This window comes from Vidua chalybeata, chromosome 1 (genome assembly GCF_026979565.1).
Source record: "Vidua chalybeata isolate OUT-0048 chromosome 1, bVidCha1 merged haplotype, whole genome shotgun sequence".
In the NCBI taxonomy this organism is placed as follows: Eukaryota; Metazoa; Chordata; class Aves; order Passeriformes; family Viduidae; genus Vidua; species Vidua chalybeata.
This window is the reverse complement of record NC_071530.1, coordinates 110,853,625-110,876,429: the sequence shown is the minus strand read 5'-3', so window position 1 is coordinate 110,876,429 and position 22,805 is coordinate 110,853,625. Positions and strand designations below refer to the sequence as shown.

At 38.3% G+C, this 22,805-nt stretch overlaps 1 protein-coding gene across 7 annotated transcripts in view; it reads right to left on the bottom strand.

Annotated features, from left to right (window-relative positions):
• DTNA (dystrobrevin alpha) overlaps window positions 1–22,805 on the bottom strand; it is a 227,532-nt gene that overhangs the window by 98,835 nt on the left and 105,892 nt on the right. Inside the window, exon 1 of one of the 7 annotated variants that reach the window (XM_053937831.1) lies at window positions 16,604–16,680. The exons of the other annotated variants lie outside the window; for them this stretch is intronic. The gene's annotated coding sequence lies outside the window, so the exon portion shown is untranslated. Of the gene's footprint in view, window positions 1–16,603; window positions 16,681–22,805 lie in introns of those variants that run through there. 7 annotated transcript variants of the gene reach the window in all.

Below are 22,805 nucleotides of genomic sequence, written 5' to 3'. Positions count from 1 at the left end.
TCCCATAAAAAATTAAAAGCAATATAATTCCACTAACCGTGGCTTGAGCTCCCCACTCCTTTCTGTTTCTAATGAAACTCATAGTAGGAGATAAATTTGCAGTGGGAAATGACCAGATCTCCCAGGACAGGTGGGTTAATAAAGCCCTTTGAAAAGGTAATATCTTTTACTAGGCAGGGCAGTTGAGTGAATACTTCAGAGCAAACACAACTTTAGATTAATATTTATTGCTTGTAGAGTTGGTTATAGGCCATCATATTTTTCTGTGGCTTCTATATTCAGCAATATTCCACAATGTGCAACTTGTTTTCAGACCACATATTACATCACATGTGTTATTTGACTGAGACTGGGCTAATTTAATTTTGGCTCAAGGATGACATCATCTTCCACTTCTTGACACAACTGACACTTAAATCTTACAGATGTTTCTCCAGTTAATAATTTGCTGTTTTCATTCCACAATGTTCTCTAACATTTGTGAAGTAATTACTGGTCTCAGAGTGATTGGTACAAATTTTATTGAAAACGTAAGGGGTGCAACTTTATTCTCACTTGCTTCATATTGACACCTGGAGAAAAATATTCCTTAGCTATTGCTTTTAAATATCTTGCAGAGAATGGAATGTGGCTCAACTGTGACCTTATTCACCATGTGGAAGAATTTTCTTGGTCAAAATTAAGTAACAAAAAGTAATTTTCAAATCATGCAAATTGTACAGCATGTTTCCCACTTCCTTCAGAAAGCCTGTTCTAAAAGTCTCCCTTTAGTGGGGGGAAAAATAATAATTCTTTAACTGCCTTTCTGTTTTCTGCAATTCATCCTCCCTTTACTTTTACTGTTTATATCTCCTCATATAAAAACATTCCCTGTACCTGATCATCATTTTTCAGAATGTCCAATTATCTTCTGAAATTGAATCACCCTTTTCACTGCTGGGGCTTATGGGGATTACCAGGCCTGACAAATAACTTTATATTTATAAACACACAACTCAGGCTTCCTCAGAGAAGGAAGGAACTTCAGATTTATGTCTTTAGACTCTTCTTGCACTAGATATTTTGCAGATTTCAAAACAGCCTTCACCCTAAATTACAATCCTAAAATTCTCTGTAACATGGTATATGCCATTAAGCTAATGAGAACATTTGTGGTGGCAGTATTTTCAGACAGATACATTTGATCCCTCTTTCCTAGCTTTTCCTGATAGAAGAAAAGTGATAGATGATACTCATCTACCAGAGTATTGGTACTTCTGAGTCCCCACTGACAGGAATTCACCCAGCTGCATCTTCCAAGCTTTTCACGTGCATTTTTAACTCCAGAATGTGCTACAGCCCAGGCTCAATTAATGCCATTGTCAAGGTGCTGGGCATCTCCCTTTTCAGCCTTGTTGCCTGTGACCCAGCTCATAGGTACACAGCTCTACTCTTCAACTCAGATGACAGACTCCTGCTTTGAACCCATGATGTGTCCACCTCAGTCCCTGGGGCTGGCCCTGAGCTAATTAACTACAGCTGTGTTCCAGTATTTCTCAGTTTGCTCACAGCACAAGACACATCACTGAAAAAAAATTACCGTTTGTTCTTCATGGGAGAAAAGCAAATCACAAAGTAAACTTTAATGTGCTTTGAAAAACAGAAAACATTTTCAGAGAGATAATTTAAAAAAAATATTAATTAATGTATACATTTCTTATAATAGGGATTAGATTGTATTTCCTATGGATTCCTTCCACTATATTTTTCCCTTCACTTTTCTTCCCAGGAAATAGCACCTCCACTGCAGGTAAGAAGAACACCTATTGTGCATCTAATTAAAATTCTAGTCACAAGCTAATTAGTAAGGTACCAATTAGAATGGTATTAAGGCTTCAATATATTACAGACATTCCAAAGCAGAAATCTTTCCAAGCGTGAGATTTCCAGTCTCTGAAAAAGATACTGTGAATGTTTCATTTTTACCCATCTTTCAAGCTGAAAACTTTTATGACATTAGTAGTGCTAGAAAGAAAAGAATAAACAAACAAAGAATATAGTTTGGTTGGAACTATTTTGACTAAATTTCATCTTCATGCTTATCATGTATCAGAAGCATAATTGGTCTATTTTTTAATATACTCTTCTGGTTTATAAAATGTGGGTGGGAATATCATATAGTATGCATAAGGTGAGAACTAAATGCCTCATTTATCTTTCCTTTCCTAGGGCTGCTTGGATTATAAGCACTGCAATAATCTCTCTCACAAATAAGTATTTTTCTTGTTTCAGTATTTATAGGGTAAATAATATCTTTTATTAACCCCTACTATATGTCATTCTTTTCATAAAGAGTATATTTCCATTACATTTCCATTTCTCGAGCTATATCTGTGCATGATAAAAGGAATGCATGCTACATTTAAATCATTAGCTCCAAAAAAACCAATCCATCCTGGTTTAGGCCGGAATACAGTTAATTTTATTCCTAGTAGCTGGTACAGTGCTGTGTTTTGGATTCAGTCTGAGAATATGTTGCTAACACACTGATGTTGCTAAGTAGTGCTTACTCTAAGTCAAGGACTTTTCAGTTTCCCAGGCTCTGCCAGTGAGCAGGTGCACAAATGACTGGAAGGGAGCATGGCCAGGACAGCTGACCCAAAGTGACCAAAGAGATATTCCATACCACAGAGCATCTTGCCCACTATATTAACTGGAGACAAGTGGCTGGGAGGTGCCAATCGCTGCTCGGAGATGGGCTGGGCTTTGGTCAGTAGCTGCTGAGCCACTGTATAGGGTATTACTTACTAATCTTGGGTTGTATCTCTTTGTCTCATTATTATTACCTCTCTCTGAGTCACTATTATTATTATATTTTGCTTTGTTTCAATTATTATTTGTATCTCAATCCATGAGTTTCACTTTTTTTTCCCTGATTCTACCTACCACCGGGGGTGGGGCTGGTGGTGGAATAAGCAAACAGTTGCATGTGACTTAGTTTACAGCTGGGGTTAAACCACTACACCATCAAAAGAAGCAGTTCCCTATATGCCTGGAGAAGGCACTGCCCTCTCGAAAGCCCCACACATGTCCCAGGAGACCCAAAAATTCCTGACCTGACATATGCACATGCAGTTTGATGGGTCTGAGAAGAGCCACCCCACTAGCACTTCCAAAAATCCCCATCCTGTTTGTCTGTGACAGATGAAGTGCCCCAGGGAGGCAGGATACATGCCAGTGAGGAAAACTGCCCACTTAAATTGATTAATTCTGGCATGAAAAATTTATCAAGTCCCATGTGACGGTTGTGATGCAGCCAGTCGTTTGAAAAAAGAGGCTTCGAATCCTGGCCAGTGACATTTCTGACACTCTTTCAGGCTGGACAAAAGTTGCTTTTCTGTCAAAGCAGGCACATAGGAAACAGAGAAACACCTCACTCTGCCCCAGTCATGTCCAGCTGAGCATTCTGGGGCTCTGAAACTCTTGGAAGCATTTTGGGACCCAACTAGATGGAAGTTTTGTACCACAAGACTGGTAAACACAACAGTGAGTATTTCAAAATCACTTTTGGAAAGAGGACCCCCATTTGGTAGAAAATATCAACCAGGATCAAGCATCCTTTATCTGAGCAGTCTGTATTTCCCTAGTGAGGAAATCTCAAACTCCTGATATAGAAGCTATTTTTTCTTCCATGAAATGATAGAAGTTTCAATATCTCTGGGAATTAGATGCATTAGAATGCAGAGAAATGTTCTGGTTTCTCAGTGGCTATTTTTTATGCTGTTGACAAATCTATTTTCTATGCAGCTGGTCAATATTTAAACCCAGCTTTGAGCAGACAGCAGTACCATTTTTCAGCTGCACAAGCTTCTTGTATGCGATTGCTCAGGACAGTTTTATCAAAATGTCCTTCATACATAACAAACTGCTGTTTCTTTTCAGGATTTACCAGCATCAGAAATTTCGCTTTATGAAAATGAACGAGCCTGCTAGAGTCTATCTAACAGTGACTTTATGAGGAACTTAAAAGCTGTAGTCAACATCTAGGATTCTGTTCATGCAGGATTCGTGGCAATGTGAGAGATGAGATTTTCCACTGATCTTTTATTTTTTCCTGTTTTCTCCAAATTCAGCCGTGTTAGGCAGATTCTGCTCTGCTAACTAGAACAGTTATGGCTGTTTATTTCAAAGTGAACTTGGACTGGAGAACAGTGAGTTAAAAGGGACACTAAGTGCTGGCTAAAACCATATTTCTGACGTCACCAACCTCAGCAATCCTTGTAGTTAATAATAAAAATCCTGAAGGGCCATTTCAGAGCCCTCTTCCCCTTAATGGATTTATTGGTGCCTTATGAATGTCTTGTTCCACACGTTCTAATGAAGCAAGTCCCTAATAGGCCTCTCTCAGCTTTACATTCCAGGGCTAATCTTTGGCACTGTAATAAAATTGGTCAGTGCTCTTTCCTGAGGCTAGCTATAATTGCATTGCACTTACAAAGTGTGCTTGTATTTTATCTAGATGAGACTTTTATGGTGAAAGAAAACAAAAGCTGTTGCTAAGTTCATCTCCAACATGAGTCTCAGCAAGTCTGACTCGTCTCATTATTGGCATATTTTTCAATTTTAATACCACCAAAAAAACTGAAATTCTGTCTTGATTTATTCCTTTAGTGAAATCTGTTTTTGTTTTTAAGAAAAAAAATTCCAACATACTTTTCATCAGCTCCCCTTTTGGGAGTTTTGTATCCTTAGTGGGAAACTGTGAAAAATGCCTAATAAGGCACCCACTGCAACTCATTTCCATAATGCACAGTCTTCAAGGAAGTTTGAATGTTATGCAAATCTTATCTCTCAGGTCTAAAAAACAAGTGTGAAGGGATTAATAAAAAAAAAAAGCACAATTTTGAGACAGAAAATGTGAGAGTCAAAATATACTGATTTCATATTTAATATTGTATGGAATCAGCACTTTACTACAGGATGCCATGACAAAGGAAACATCAGTTGTTTTCAATGTGCACTAGGCATTATCAAGTTTAGGAATTCAAAATCTTACTAACTAGTCCTAATTATATACCAAAATCCTTATTTTTGTCCTTTTCATGGGTACTTGTAAAGTATAATTTCCAGCTTTTCTTTACAATGTGAAGAAGAACTTCTCTTAAAGAATTTACTACTCCAGACATGAAAGACATTTAAGAAAATGACTACTTGACACTTAAAATATATATGTGAAACTTTAAAAAGCTGTCTTATAGGCATTGCTTAGATAAATTTTTCTAGCCATGCTCTTTTTGAGTCAGCCTTCCTGATACTACAAGAAACTACACTATTGGATGAAATATGGAAAGAAAATGAATGTTCAGTGCTTCAAATATGTTTTCATCTTTTAAGAGTGTAAGATTATCCAATAAAATAATTTTGGTCACCTCCAAAAATCTTTTCTCTAGGGCTTCACTGCCTTCACTTCTGATAAACATCAGGGGTTGATTCCACCTAACTGCTACAGATTTAAATGCATAATTTCAAAGTTCTATTCAAATGCAATTTAAAAGGTGTATTTAATCTAAATTTTATTACATATTTTAAAACAATAAAGAAGATGCCGATTTCCTTTATATATGACCTCTTGGAGCCTTAGTTCAACTAAGGGGTAGCTAGAAATAACCTCCACTAAAGGTCATTTCTTTTTTGTTACACTCAACACATTCCAGGAAAAGAAGAAGCCCCAAAACTCAGACAGAAAAGCTGATGATATTCAATACCAAATTTGATTTTTCTGATGTGTAAATATTTTTATGCAGTTTTCCCATTAACTAATTTTGGAGCTGTATTTCACTGGCATTGTAGCTTTTCCTTCAAAATATGTTTTTTTTTAAACTATTTTTCTAAAAGCCAAGATCAATAAAGAACTGATGACCTTTGAACACTCAAATATGCAGCTCTACTTCTTTCAGTTGGTTAGAGAAGGCATAATTCATAGAGAAAACTGCTATGAAACTCAAGGGATAAAAAATTATAAGGACTTTATCACAGGAAGCATTTAGTTGATAACCTGATCCTTTGGTAGTCTGGTCCTCTTTTACATTTGCCATTGTAGAGGCAAAAAGGAGGGTGCAGGATATCAAATATAATTAAACTCCTACTTAGTCAAAGGGATCTTTCAGTTCTTCTTGTGCTGCCATAATTAAACCCAAATTCATTTGAGAGTAAGCTGTCAGTGATACAATTGTGTTAGGAAGCATTTCTTGGCTTCTGCCAATTTTAATAATACAAGTTGTCAGTTTTTGGAAATATGGATTAGATGATTATTTGCTGTAGGACAGTAGGTACTTTCATGTCCTCAGAATTACAAAACCAACTAAATAAACCAAATGGTATCTGCAGGAGAAAATGCATTCCTAGGCAGCTGAAATTATTGAGATCTTTCACATTTCTGGGAAAATCTCACTAAAATTAAGTATTATGAGTAGTCAAACAAATTAGTTAATAAAATCACTGCTGGCTTCTGTAACCATATCTGATGAAAAGTTTTGGCACCCAAACAATTAGTGCAATAGCCACTGATCCAGAAAAGTTAAAAAAATCTTATCACCTAGGATGTTTTCCATTATACAATTGACAACCAAGAAGTATTTAAGTTTTTTTATCTTTATATCTGAAACGGACGCCTTTGGGGTTTTTTCACTTCTCAATTTTCTGAAATGGTACAACAAATAGATTTATAGAAAAGAAAGGCTGAACTATATTGAAACGACACAGCTAAAAAAAAGAATCTTTAAAAACAATCTCACGTAATTTCAAGTCTCTCCAGATCTATTCACCAGAAAGGTAGAAAATAAATTACAAATGAAAGAATGATGAGGCACTGAGGAAATTGTTCACATATACTCTTTCATAGTGGTAGCTGTTAATTTGTCTTGAAGCTCACTGAGAGCAGGCACTAGGACAGAAGAATGGTACTAGGATGGGAATTAAGGCAATTAGGAGTGTATTTGGGTTAAGTATATACCTTCTGAGACAAAGAAAGCTTTGATTACTGCATCTGTATGAATCTCACACAGAGAGAAATCAGATCCTTAATGCAAGTAGGAGCAGCCTCCAGGCCCATCTAATTAATATCTGAAGAAGGCATTTTGAGCAATTAGCTGTTTTAAGGGCATAAGGAAATGTAAGATTTTATCTTTTTTACCTGGCCATATCCCTTCTGTGAGTGGCCCTTGGGTAATAGGAATACAACTTGATTGTTTTGGTGGCTGCATTCAAATGATGATGCTTTAAAAGCAGGTATCACCTTGTTAACTTTAATTCTGTTTTCAAGTACCAGATCTCATTGCAGGTCACACCTCTATGTCTCTAATTTTGTGGTGGAAAAAGAAATTTCACATGCATTGTTAAAGTGATTTCACTAGGCAGCCTTAGTTATAATAAAATTCAATCCTCAAGATACTCAGTTAAGATACTAACTCTCCCAAAGTCATAATGACCGAAATCAGGGTCTGTACATTCTTGTCCCATAACTGCCTGCCTGCACACCCATGAATAACCACACAAGCAATACAGCAATACAGTCATTATACACAGCAGAAACAGAACAGGTAAGCTGGCAGTACCATGAGATAACAGAAGAATCGGCAGAAAAAAACAGCAATGGGATGTCTACATTTGTATAAAGATTAAGTGACAAGAAATTACAGGTCAATAAAAGAATTTCTGAGTCTTCTAATGATGAATACATAGAAAAACCAAGATGGGCTCCAGTTCAACAAAAGCTTTCTTTAACCTGTCCTTATCCGGCAAAACCTTTACAAACACACTGAACCCAAAGCATGTGCTTGAATTCAATTGTGATTATCATACTTAGCCAAAGAGGAATGGGCTGCTGAACTGGGCTCAAAGGTTTTTTATTTATTTCTTAATAAATGTCTAACAAAAAAGGGCAGTCTAAAAGCAGTAGGTTATATAAAAGGAAATGTACTTGGAAATGGCACTTCAAGGAGGAGTCAGTATCTCCCAATAAAGATAAGCTTTAGCCACGTAACAGAGAACACAGCTCCTCTGCATGTGATATGGAAGTTTACAGAGTACTGAGGTCACTTTGAAAGCAGAAGGCATTAAAGAATTAAAGAGAAGAGCATTAGGAAACAGATGAATCTTTCACCCTTTCATCTTTCTATTCATTATTTGGATGTATGTTGAGATGCTATTCATGACACTCTTGTAAATTCTGAAGAGAAATACACTTTATACCAGTTCCTACATCACTGGTTATTCCTAAATTATCCCACAACAAAAGTTAGCACAAGCTTTTCTTTTCCAAAACTGTCTTTGATGCAAATGTATTCTGTCTTTGCCTCCCAGCAAATTTAAGCCTGCCTTTGCTGGAGTACTCTCACACATTATTATCAAACTCTTTCACATTAGTCTAGGTAATTTATTTCAACGATTAAAAAGGTGCAGCTATTAACTAGGAGCAGAAATTTTTGCAAAACTATCCTTTTAATAAATAGAAAGTTAGGCATCTTATGTCCTCACTAGAACATCAATATGTTAGACTTAAGGCTGTGGAGGGCTGTAATAACTTAAAACAATTGAAGAAAAAAACCCCACCCTTATTTCAAAAGGTGAAGGACAACAGGAAATGAAAGCAAATACAAACAAAAAAAAATTGGACAACTTGATATGCACTATCAGCTAGTTCATTTTCTCAAATAAAAAACCTAATATAACAAATTAGTTTTAACCTAATTAAAATCTGACATTATTTTATTAGGCAATATCATTATTACAATAGCATACAGAAGAAAATGAAATACAATATAATTATGTAGCAAATAGTCTCATATATTAAGCCAGAACAGAAAGCTAATGCTTGAAATATTGAATTCAAAGATAATGGCTGGTGATGCTTGTAAATGGACACAACAGAAACAGGCTGCTACATTTGATTCACTCTTCTGTGTCTCTCCTCTCAGATAATGCACATTACTTCTAACACTGGTTGGACCCTGCTAAACTCGAGTTAATGTTGTATATGCTTAAGGAGGAACATTTTAAATAAAACAGTATTAATTATATTGCAAAAGAACATTTAGATTATAAAAATCCCTCCAATGCTGCATAAATATTTCAGCTACTAGAAATGGGCTTGTAAGCAGACTCTTGTCTGGAGAAATTTCAGTGCCCTGAATGTACCTCTCCCATGGCAGGAAGGGAATGTGAAGAAAGCCAAGGGGAGCACATGAAAGCCCAGAAGAATCACATCTAAGTAGGCTGGCACTTATGGCTGCAAAGATTCCTGATGTGCTTTGAAATCCCCAAATGGTTGTAAAAAGGTTTTTCTTCATGTGAAATGAAGTAGATCATTTCTTAAGAAACACTTGTCTAAGGGTAGTCAAGACAGAATACACACTCCTACACAAGCATTGCTTTACAGTGCACACAATGCATCAACTTTTGTGGAAAGATGACATTTGTATCATTAACAACAGGAAATAAGAGGTGCCAAAACAGGCAAGACACTGTCACATAGCACTTTATGTCTGTATGTCACGTTCCCCCAAAGACTAAATGTCCTCAAACTAATTTTTCAACACCTCCTTCCTTTGAAAAGATCTCATTTTCCTTCTAATACAACACAGCAGTTCTAGGAGAACCACCTCAAAAACCACTCCAGGGAGAAACTCAGTCACTGAAGTATGAGCTGTAAAGGTGCCATTCCCAAGATCCACCAGACTTAAAGAGTTATTTCACAAAGACCAGTTGCCAAAACTCAACAGCCATCAATTAGAAGGCCTCACAGCTGGAAGGAGAAGAGGAAGGATGGTCAGTGTGAAGGCACAGAGACATCCTACAGAAAAGCATGGGGCACTAAGGCCTCCAGCAGCTTGCATGACACAATATATCCTTGGACAGAGAATAGCAATGCAAACTGTTGCAAACCCATTTTTTATGTGAATTGCATTGGTTCTGAGCAGATAAAACCCTTTACAGATGCTTTCAGTATGAAGCACTAACCACACACAGCCATTACCACAGCAGCCCAGTGGCCAGGTACTTGTGGCTGCGGCAGAGGCACTTCATTAGGCCATGAAAGCTAGAGTATTACATGAATCTTTGCAGGGAGCAGTAACATCTACAGGCCTGGATTTTCACAAGAAAAACAGACTTGAAGTCACTGCCACAGTGACAATTTGCCTGGGCAATTACAGCCCCATCCACCCCCAGAGGGCCCGTATTCAACCACCCATTCTCTGAGCCAGCAGCCAGCTCTCCTGAGTGATGCTCCAGCCACACACGGAGCCACTGCTGTCAGAGACGCCAACAGCCTGCTCCAGAGAGCAGCAGAAACTGGCTCTAAGGAGAAATCTGTGTGAGTTACAAGTGCCACACCACTGCCTGGACAAAACCATGTCCAATTTGACCCTGCTGGTAAGTGGAGACAAACCTTAAACTAGTCCAGAGGCATCTAAATTGAAGGAGTTTGAGCTGGTAATAAGCAGATTTGAGCTAAGCTGGTTAATGATATTTACAAACAAGAATAAGTACATTTGCACCTTAAGTGTCATTTGCTTAATTCTGAGAACACGTCTAATATTCTTCTGGGTATTCCGACAGAAAGCAACAGTGTATTTTTGGTCTGCCTTATCAAATGCATCACATCAGAGTAGGAAGCAAGAGACCTCCTCCTCCTCCTGTTTGGCTCTGGTTCAGCTACACTCAACTATTACATTCTAGTTTAGGCACCAAGTTGTCTGGAAGCCATTGACAAAGTGCAAGGAGAGAGGCAGAGAGATAGGAAAACGCTCTGAGGACTGAGAACGGAGAGTCTGATTTCTGGGAAGACAGTAACATCAAATCCATACAGTTTTGTTAAATGCTGATGAGCTGGGAATAAACCAGCTATCTGCTCTTCATGTTCATGTTGGGGAGAGAATTATAAGGTGTGATATACAGGGTTTAATTAGGAATAGCAGGAATAATATTTAAACACAGAAAACGTCTGATCTCAACAGGGGAACTCCGAAGTGAAAGATGTACGAGGCTGTAGACAGTCTCTCAAGAGACAATGGTGAATGCCCTACAGTCTGTGGCTTTTAAAACTATCCCAATAAATCTTTTGAAACATGCATTGCAGGCCCCATGTTATTTTCAATGAGGTGAAATGGAGACTCCAGACGTATTTCTGGATGCGAATCTCAGTGGTATAAAATAACATGTAGTAGAGTTTTATCAACAGAGGCTCATCTTACATTTCTCACTTGTGGATATGCTTTTTTCCTCCTACATATTTCATAATTTAGTTTCTTAAACAGAGAATATTCAAAATAGACTATTTCAGTAGCCACATCCCACTCCCCCACTGCTCTTTCTGCCTTCACTATTACCTTTGTTTTGTCCCTTCTCTCCCAAACAATCCATTTGCCTCTACCAACTTGTCAAGTCTCAGAGTTCCCCTGTGTTAGATCACAGGGCTGTGATGTCCAACAGCAGAGTGCTCAGTGACAGCTTAGCCACTTTGCTTCTTGCCTTAGTCCTGTGAATGTTAAACAGAGAGCAAAGGAAGGGAGCAAACCATCCAGCTAGATTTTGGGCACTGGGCTCAGATCTCCCATGTGTTAAAGACATGCCAAATGCTGACACATGAAAAATACAGAAGAATTGGCAAACTCCCCTATCACTTGTGACTGAAATGACAGTAACACCCTATAAAACAGTGAAATGTATTAAAGACACAAACCGACTGTAAGCAGTGTTAGAGTTGTTAGGAAGCTGCTCCTCCCTTAGAAAAGGGGGCTGGCAAAGCCTTTTGGCACAAATGCCTCCTCAGGTGTTCTTCCCCTGCTATTAGAAGAAGTGCTGGTGGGCATTACTTTTGGACTAAATTAGCTGGTACTTAACTGATGCAGGAAGGCTGACAACAGGCCTGGAAAATATTTTTCAAGCATTATCTGAAAAACCACTTTTCAGTTCCAAAATTTCCATTTCCAAACCCCAGAGAGACAAAAGATCATTCTGTCTTCTCAATCCTTTGCTTATTGACTCAGGTTATCAGTTATCTCAACTGATTTCAGCTCTTCTAATACCTGCATTTCACTACAGATGCCCAGAGGCAAAGGGTGCTTAGGAATTAGAGGTGTGAATTCATTTCCAGAGGCACTGAAACAGATTTAACAAAATCCATTGGGTAAATATTTAGCTGCAGGCTTGGTTTTAAGCAATCCTGTGAAATTGTGTTTTACAACACAAATGAATGGAAAAGGGGACTTGGAAGACTCAGAGAGGCAGATTTTTCGCAGTTGCTTCCAATTTTATTTTTTCTATTTATCGTTTTGCCACTCAATCCTACTTTCAGAGCAGGTAGAGAGTACAAACACCTTTGCTGCAGACTGTTGAAATATTTGGAATAGGCCTTTTGGTAGAGTCCCTTGCGCACACATCTTTATTCTGCAGTTGAGGAGAACCACTGAAAGGATTTCTAATGGCAATCCCCAGCAGCAGGAGGTCTGTTTTTATCAAGTGCCAGTCATTCCTCACTATTATCCTAACTATTTAAGGCTGTACCCTCTAATGCACAGCATCACAGAGATTTGGGAGAGACAGAAAAGCATTACAGGGTAGCACTTCTGCAGGAAGTATTCAGTCAGTTTCTGATAGAGTCAGTCAGCCTGCAAAGGTTTTAGCATAGTAGTCATGTAGCTTATAAATAACCTGGCAGCATTAATAAGGTCAAAATAATGAGGGGGTAAAGAAACAATAACAGGATCCTTTCCCACTTTAGTTTCATCTAAGATTTTGCTTTTCTGATAATCATGTTAGGTGTGTAAGAAACATACTCAAAGTTGAGACACAAATAACTAAAATTCATCAGATCATTTCAGAGTGTTCTGCTGAAATTGTTCTAACTGAAGTAGCGTCACTCTCTCAAGGAGTACATTCGAAAACGTCAAAAAGCTTGCAAGTTTTTAAGATTATATATTTATAAAACTGTAAAAATACATACACATAAAATTATAAACTAATGTACTTTAAAAAGAACGAGTTGGAGAATCAACATTTTTAAGGTTCTGGAAGTTGCTGAATCTGTCAGCAACAGCTTGTGACATCAGCTGAATTCTTGAACACTGCCAAAAACTCAGATACTGGAATAGTTTTAGATGAGCTACTCTGAAGAGGAAAAATATTGAGCACCAAATCCAATGCTTCACATCTGAATGCTTTCTGTTTGCCTCTGAAATCTCAACAGAAAAGCCAGGTACAAACATTTAAAAAAAGCCGGCACTGTATCCAACTTGAATATTGTATTTGCTACGATCAAAATGAAACATCACATAATCTTAGTCCTGACTGCTCAGTCCTTGACATGGCAAAGGATTAAAAAAAGCATTGAATACAGTACGCTCTCAAAATGTCTAAGGGAAAGATGTTCCTGTTCTCCTCATTCACACCAAACTAACAGTGGTCACATCTGCACACATGTTGTTACATCAGAATAAAGAAAGTGTTCATTTTAGGTTTGTTTCCCTAGTATTACAAACACTGACTGCAAAACAGGTTAACACCTGAATGTTCATGGGAAAGAAAATCTTTTAAAATTAAACTTTTTAAGCTTCCCACAGGCAACACCTACTCAGAATAATCTTTTCTTCTATGCTTCTATGCATGAGAAAGATTTCTATACACATTTTCGGTCTTTCCAGACAAAACACAGCATCTGGACCATCTCTGACCTGGAACAAAGGTATTTTACTTGTTCCTGAAGTCACGAAGCATCAAACACAAAGTCCAGTAGATGCATCAATTTATGCTGATATGTATGGGGGAAAAGTACCGATTTGGAAAAAAAGATACCTTAAAGTATACTTTTCAGCCTTTTTACAGTGTGACTTTAAAAAATAAAAATGTGTCTTTCTCCTTGATTTTTGTCTTTTTTCTTTTTTTTCCTCTGTAAACAATCCTCTTATATTCCAGGTAGGTAACTGTATGGGAAGTAAATGTTAGCTCTTTAAAAGAAAGGGTTTAAGTTTCTTCTGAAGCTGAGGCAAAGCTGCCTGAATGATGCAGGCACTTAGATTTGCATTTAATGGCTCCTAGCTAGAGTTACCATGAGTCCTGGATCAAAATATTGTGGTGAATTTCTTTTGTCTGGAACACGCACTGTGAATTTTACTTTAAAAACACGGCATCCTGGTACAAGCCCTGCTTCTCCCTTGAAGATGTCCACTGTAAAATGCAATAGCACTTGCTCTACTCCTTGCATGCCCCAGGTAATCTCCCTCAGCATCAACACCTGAGACAAGGCAGACATAACACTGCTCCTCTAATTTCTGCCACAGAGGCAAAGGGCAAAATTAACATCTCTCCATAGAAACAAACACTTCTAAAAGTCAGAAGCCATTTACTTTGAGTATTGCTACAGCTTAGCTTGCTGTACACTTACTCCCTTGAGCTGATATCCAACACAGGCTGCTACAACAATATCCTTTCACAAATACAGCCTGCACAACATCTTATGGAAAATGTCTTGTGGGGAACTCAAAGCCCCAGTAAACATGTCTAAAATCTCTCCCCTTAACAGTGGGCACTGAAGCCTGTTGAAATCTACCTGGAGTTTTTGGCTGCAGCCCTGTCAAGTGAAATACCCTCTTGTTTGTGAAAGAAAGGCACTGGCTGACGTCTGCAGCCATGCTTGGCCTGCACTGACTGATGCTTCTCCTTTGCTGGCATGCCAACATTCCTACAGGTTGTGAACTTTAGAGTGGCTCTTCTCCGGCATGGTACATTTAGAGCAAAAAAAAGGAAATAGAAAGGGTGCATATGTCTGCAAGAGAAAAAACATCATCTCTTGAAATTCAGAGTTTAATCTCAGTTCCACTTAAATCAATGGAAAGTAAATGCAATTACTTCAATGACAATGAAGTCAATTTTGCCAGGATTTTACCTATGTTTAATTTTAGCCATAACATCTTGTGTTTTCAAAAGTAACCTATGATTTAGGATACCTCTATTTCTGGATATATTATAAGATGTCCATTAGATATCTACTTTCAGAAGAAGAGTGTTCATTCTGTCCCAAAAGATCAAGCCGGGCAATGAAAATAAATATCATCCTTTGAAAACAATCTCGTCTGTATGTTTGCTTATTTTGTAGTGTTGCAGTGTTAAAATTAGAATGCTGCAAGGTTAAATTGTAATGTGATCAGATTCAAAATCAAGGGGGAGCCAAGACAAAAGAACAGCAACATCAGAAATAACAACCCATAAGAGATGAATGACAGCAATGTGGGAATCAACAATCACTTCTGCTCTTTAGTCACTGTGAGGTTCTCAATGAAAAAAAGTGGCATTTGACACAAACCACAGGATCTGGTTCATCATGGAGTGGCAGATGTGAAACAGTCACTAAGGGAGACCATTAATGGAGACCATTTAATTAGCTCATTTTTTTTCTACATCTTTACCCACTTTTATAACTTTGGATTTAAAATAATATGCAATTTTTACAGAGACAGGGAAGTAACCTAATGACCTTGAGGTAATAATTTCAGTCACTGATTCCAACAAAAGTAATCTGTCCCTTAGCTGTCCAGAATTTTGACATGAAAAGTGTAACCAGCAAACAGTGAATACAGCAGAAAGATGAGGAAAAGACAGAGTTTGCATGAGACACTTCCAGAAGAGAAAGGTTTAAAATATTTTCTATCCTTACGCAATAAATCAAAGAAGGGAGGGGGAAGTTATTTTAAAATGTGGGCATAACAACAAAAACTGTTCTTGGCCTGCAGGTGTTTTTAGGGACCAGTCATGGTCTGTTCTGCTTCCAGCACATCAGTGGAACCCTTCTGTTTGCATCTGACCAGCTAGTGGAAGGGAGACGGATTAGCATTTTCCCAGGCAGAATGTACTTAAAGCCCTGGTATTACTTGCCTAGAAGATCAGTTTCAGAAACCAGAATGGGGCTTCAGATATTTACTAACCCCTTCCAATAGGTACAATTGAAAAATATAAATGCCCTGGCTTGACAGTTAATTCAAGATCAGAAACATCACTGTGAAGACATATTCTCTCATGTGGTAGCACTCAATTTAAAATACACCATGTAGAGTATTTTATTTCTGTTAGAAATTACAATTTACACTTTAAAGTTTAGGTTTATGGACAAGGGGAGGGCATTTCAGCTAAACAGAAAATGTAATTTTTTTTTTTTTTTTTGTACCAACTGGTGAGATCATTGCCATGTTGTCCATATGCTATTTACAACCTTTTATTATTTATTTACAACCTTAACCTGGCTTTGGTCAGAATTCAAAATATACTTACATGAACCTAGTAAAAGGGAGCAAAAGCACTTTCTGCTCCTTGTCTCACTATTTTCAGATTTGTAGCTCTTCTCTACATTGCCAAGTCAAACCCCAAACCAAAGAAAATTTTCTGAACTAATTGTACTGGTGGACTGCTGAGAAAACTTTTTATTTCCTAGGCTTTAGAAAGACAAATGGGAACAGAATGGCCTGGCTACATTCTGAATTTGCATTTCTTTGAACTTCACCCAAAACTTAAGGGCCTGGGATGTTCTGCTATTCAAAATATATTTCTGAACCGCAAGAGCTATTTCTGCACCTACCTGATACATTCTCTGCTTTACAAAAAAAGAACTCCTGCAATTTCAGTAGTTTAAAATCACATCTCTCCCTCTCCATGCAGCTCAGTTAAATGTGCTGAAATGAGTCCCTTGGTTAACTAAGAGAAAGTGGAGAGCAGGCTAGAAAAAAAGCCCTGCAAAGAAAATGCTTCACTATTAGCCATACACAGTTCTCATGTGTGGAGTTACAATCTCTCTTGCAAGGAAGACCCCCCAAGGCCTGAACCCTCCCAGAAACACTGCAATCCTAAACTGGTGATACTCCAGCTCATGGGAATTTGCCTCACTGCTTCTCCCAACTGGATGCATTTGATGGTTTGATGGCACAGTTTCCTGTTGCAGCCACTTCTGCTTGCTTTAAAACCATTAGAAGGTCCCTTGTGCCAGAATAATTACACTTAGGCTCTTAAAAACCAAAACCTGACCCAAAATGAATAATTATTTAATTCTGCTTGTAGTCTCTTAGGTTATTTATGTGATTTACAGACTTTTATATTACCAACGCGGAGAAAAAAAAATAAGCTACTAATGGCTAGCTTAAAACATACTCCTTCTTTAGATTCTAATCATGGTTCAGGATTACTCCATTTTCCTGCATTTAATACATCACTAATAAATTCACTCTGTAAAGGAGACTCAGCTCTGAGGTGCAGCAACGACATGAAAAAGAAGGCATGGCAGGAGCTGGTTTCATAACCTTACACACGGTCCAGCTGTAAGAGGAGGTTTCCTCTTTCACCAGCAGGCAGTGCCCTGTCTCTGCGCTCACAATCCCCCACCATCCCCTTCTGTCGTGAACCCACAGATTCTCCTTTCCAAAGATCATTGCAAAGTGTTCAAGGTGCAGAGACCACCACTGCTCCCCTGTAACACATTATCTTGGCAGTCAGGGAAGGGATTTCCAAGTCTCCAGTACAAAAGCACTTACGAGTACTTCAGAAATAAGATGGGAGAGAAGGGACAATGCAGACAAAGGAAGGCAGTGGGGATACCAGAGAAGGGAAATACAGGGAATGTGCAGCCTGGAAGCTAAGGGGTTCCTATCAGTGCTCTTCACATTAAGATATTGCAAGTATTTTCAAAGCCCACAGAAGACAGTGAATTGTACCTTTGCATACAGAGTTTTCAGAGGTCAGCAGTTACATTTCTAACAGTGAACAAACACAGTGGGCTTATGGAATAAAACAAGAACAGCAGGTATTTTTGGTCAGCCTACTGATGAAGAACACATCAGTTTGAAGCAGTGCACCAGACAAGCATTTGGGCACCTGCTGGATGGCTGCTGATGTGGGAGCTGTGTGTGCACTGCTCAGGAAACAATAAATGGCTGGCAGGAAATGATCATAATCAAACAGTAACTCTTTTGCTTAGAGGCCAAAGGACTAGGCTTTGTTTCTCAAGCCACAGGAAGCAGCACATTTAAGATGCTCAGGACTGATGCATTTAGCTACAGGGTAAGATAATATTCTTTGAAGATTGCTATGGACACACCTCCAGTGAAACAGGAGTCATATCCTCACCTTTGTATCCACATCATTGCCCAAGACTACCAACTGTCTTCCATCCTGCAGTGCTGCTATGATGTATAAACTCACAAAATCTTGTATTGAGATGAGATACCTTTCCCACATGTCACAAACTGGTGGTTTTGGTATAATACTGTCCCAGTACATCCACCTGTATAACTGGGACAGATGCTATAAGGAGAAAATTACCTACTAAGAGCTGAAGAGAAGTTTGAATGCCATAAAGGCAACGAGGTCTAACTGGATACTTCCTAAAGATTAGAAATTACCATAGTTTCAAGACCTCGGTGCTTAAGTGTATTCCCTAAAGCCTGATGATGAAAATCCTCTCAGGAAACTAATACAGGGGTTGAAGTAGAATTTAAAATAGTCTATTAGATACTGGGGGGGAGGGGGGGTAGGGGGATCCATTTGTGTTGCTATTTAGGGCCATAATGTTTCTTTGAGTAGAGAATCACACAATTCCATTTCTAATAGGCTTAGATGTTTTCAAACATCAAGTTCTTTAAAATAATCTAATTAAAGTATTTTTCCATGTTTAAACATACTCCAAATAACATGTGTTACTCCTTATTTTGGAAATTATTGCACTATTTGTTCTGTCTAAAAACCACATTTGTATTCATACAGATGAAGTCTGATCAGTGAAATTCTGGTGTTACTATTGCTGTTGAATTTTTTCCCTAGATTAGGAATACAGTTTGACCATGCTACTAAATTAGGCACCCTAGGAAAGTCAACTAACTGAAATACGGTTTCTTCCAGGAAATCCAGAAAGGATCACATTTTCTCTTTTCTGGAGTTCCTGACCCCTCTCCAGTTAGAGAAAGGAAAAAGCACACAGATTTCTCTAATAACTCTTCCTCATGAGGATCTTGATGATCATTCTCAAACAGTCCACAAAGAAGACAAGAGAATCATATAGTTATCTCCTGTCTGGTGGATCCTACCAGTGCTTCCTGCCCCAAGCATTTGTACAATGTAAGCTCTTTTTCTTGATACCTTTGAGGACTTCATTGTGCTCATAAATCCTAAACAACTGTAAAAGAAACTGGTGACTGATAAGAAATCATAAAATAATTGGTGTTTAACTACAGAAAAAAATTCCTTATTTTGGAAATATGCTCTTACAGACTACTGTTTTTAAGGGTTATTAGTGGGTATTTACCTTTTGAATACAAGTACATTTACTTTTGAGTCTGTGGAAATACATGCATAACTTTTTTTTGTCTTGGTTCTGTAAATATTCAATTAAGCTAATAAACATTTAAACTGAAACAAATTAACTGTGCCAGTGCAATATTTCTGTTTCAATTAACCTTTTAATTTAAATGCTCATCTGCCTACTTTCAATATAATTTAAGGCTGGTAAAAATCCAAGAAATCTTCAATATAAGTGAAAGATAGCCTGACTAGAATGATAATAAGTCCTTAGGTGAGATGTCAGCAATGATTTTCCGAGCAAATTGACAATAAAGAAGGTTGATGTATTTATGAAGCCTAAGGGTTACAAAAATTAAAGAAAAAACCCAACTCTTTTTTCTTTTGCTTTGCTCTGCTAACTTCAGCAGAATTAACAGTCAAGATGTTCCTAGTTTTCCCATATTAGCATTCCTCAGTGCACCCCCAGCTTCAGTGCTGTTGTCAAAGGGTGCTTGTAAGTGTAATCTGCCTCTTTCCGTTCTAAGAAGCACTCCACACAAAAATACCCCTAACTAGAGACAACTAACAGGCTTTTAGTCCTCACCTTGTGACAAAAATGTGTGAGAAGGAACATTCCTAATTACAGTTAGTAGGTGGGTGGGTGGCACAGTGCCTCTCAGCCCTGCAAATCCAGCTGCTCTCAGTCCAGTGCTCAGCTGCAGCTCTCAGTGAGTCTGGGGTGAGACGCCTCAGAAGCAACCAGAGCTGCTTCAGCACCTCAGAAGAACAGCACACAATTTAATACCTTTAACAGAGTACCTGCCCAGCAAAAGGAAGGGGAGACTTCCACTTAGCACTTGTTTCACTCAATCTGACAGCACTTCTTAGGTCACTTATCTTAATAAAAGAGCTCATGACATTTCATCTTTTCATTAGTCATTTTTCTTTCTGGAAATCATGAAAAACAAAGTAATTCAACCCAATAATTTATGTCTAATGACAGACATGAATTACTTTAGGTGTGTCTCTGGGTGCATTTGTGCATATTGGCACACACAAAAGCAAGTACACGACATTTGGGCTACATGGGACAGGCAGGCAGGGAGGAAGGTGTCTTGTCACAGATTCATTCATTAGTATAGCCTGAAGTTGATGGAGGAGGTGGTAGAATCACAGAGAAGACCTTTTCCTTAGCTCAGCATCTGGATAGGAGCTTTAGTCATTAATGTTCAGAGGTACAGATTATCCCAGCACAGGTTTATTGGGCAACAAATTGGTTGGAAGAAGCTGTGATCCTTTTCAGTTCAAAGACCTAACTTTTCTAAGAGCTATCAGAGGCCCTAAGCTTCTGGCTAAAGAAGACGATTTTCATCTTTCATAGGAAGTTAATTTGCTACTGAAAATAATCATTTGCACATATTCCCAAAAGCATCTCTAAGTTTTAGGGTCTTCTGCACTATATGCCCACCTTAAAAAGCTTTTCTTTTGGCTGTACCTCTACCTCCATCAGGGTAAGAGCACTTGGCTCACAGTGTGTCACAGCACTTGGCATTTTTTCCTTAGGAGCCCCTACTACTGGAAACAGGAGGTTGAACAGACTCTTTTGCTCTGCAAAAGAACAAAGAAGTTCTCCATGGTTCACAGCTGCAGAAAACAACATGCAGCAAGCCTGAAAGCAGGGGAGCTCTAGCATCTCATGACTGCTGTGTAGCATAGACTCGTGATCTGTGAGCACTTGGGACTTGGCAATATTAAAAACAGGCTCCTCAGAAGAAAAATTACAGGAAGTCTGACCAGAGACAAATGTGGCCAAATGGCAGTTTTACATCTGTCCTTGAGGCATTAATATATAAGCCTCCTTTCCTTCCTCAGTGGCTACAGCAGTCCTGGACCAGAGCCTCATTTTCCACAAGCTGCTGAATGTGTTTGACCTGTTTCAGCACTCACTTAAAGCTGAAATCGGTGTTGAAGCCAGCCCTACAGACATCTGAGATGAACATCCTGATGCCACAAGCTCTTGTGCTCGATGAAGAACTGAATCAACTTCTCCCAAGATGATTTCATAGCAAGCTTTCTTCCAAAGAGAACAGTTTTCTTTAATTTTCCATGCTGAATACTTTAAGTGGCTGGACCTTTTGGAAATAACTGAGAGCACTGCTCCTGCAGAGCACAGTTCCTGCACGTGAAGATGACATTCTGGACTGCTGCCAATGCCCACTCGGCCCTGGAGATGTTAGCCCTCCCTTTGGAAATGCTTTTGTTCATTTTGATTGAGCCAGATGAACATTTGGATATGGAGCTCAAGCTCCTAGAGCTAGCATCTGCTACTGTAATCACCCATGTACATATTTATCCCTAGAAAAATATCTCAGCCATCTGATAGCTGAGTGAGGGACTGGCCTGCTCCTACTGGTGCACATATCCCTATATCAATTAGTCTCTGCAAGTTGTTCCATATTGGAATTTTGCCTACGTTACTATTTGCATACAAGGCATATACACATCGTAGCACGTAGCCTTATGATTTTGTGTCTGTTTTGAGTCCTACTGATCAAGAGTCCATATTTCTTTCTTCTCAGAGGATGACACACAGTCATGTCAGTTCAATGGATTAATTTTTTTCTTAGTAGTCAAGTCAGTTAGGTATTTCTGCTGTTTTCCACAAATCCAAATCTAGGAAAAAGATTATCATATCAATAAATTGTATGATTTAATCTGTAGGAGTGGGCAGATGAAATCTCCCTTGCAAATCTGTTGACATTATTAATGAGTTACAGTTCTAATGCTGAATAAAATCTGAATTGCAAAACTGTGCAGTAAATTTATTCTCATGGCACAGTAGTGCATTTTAGCAGTCTTCCATGACTTTCTCAGCTGGTTCATGTACAAGAGGCACCCATAAACTAAAGAATTATTGTTTGTTTTATTGCACCTTTCAGAGGTTTCAGCCAGCAGTGAATATTATTTGTTTTGAAGGTTTTAGAAAAGATTCAGTAGGGTTAATGAGACACTAGAAAGTTAGAGAAACAAAAGTCCAAGGGGAAGGTTCATATGTACTCACAGATCCTACAAATTAATAAAATGTGGCATTTGAAAACACACCAAATTCTTCACCAAATCATGACCAAATTTATCATCTTTAAGAACATTTGTATAGTCTAATATGGTCCTAGAAAAAAAACATGCCATGGTGAAAGAAAAAAACATGCTATTTGGTGAAGGAAACTACCCTTTACTGACAGTTCTCATATTCCTTCTGTTCACGTGGCTTGAGAATGTGATTTTCCATACCCATATTTCCATAATCTCTTACCTTTTTGCTAGTCTTGCAAAGATGATTAGCTGGACACTTCTCATTGTTGTTTTGCTGGTTTTGCTTAATCATGAAAGTTTAAATAAGACTCTCACTTCCTTTTCTCCCTTCCATGTGATAAACTATCACATCTGTGATTCCAAACACAAAAAGAGAGGGGTAGGACTCAGTAAGAAGGTGCCCTGTTTCCTTTTATCCAGAT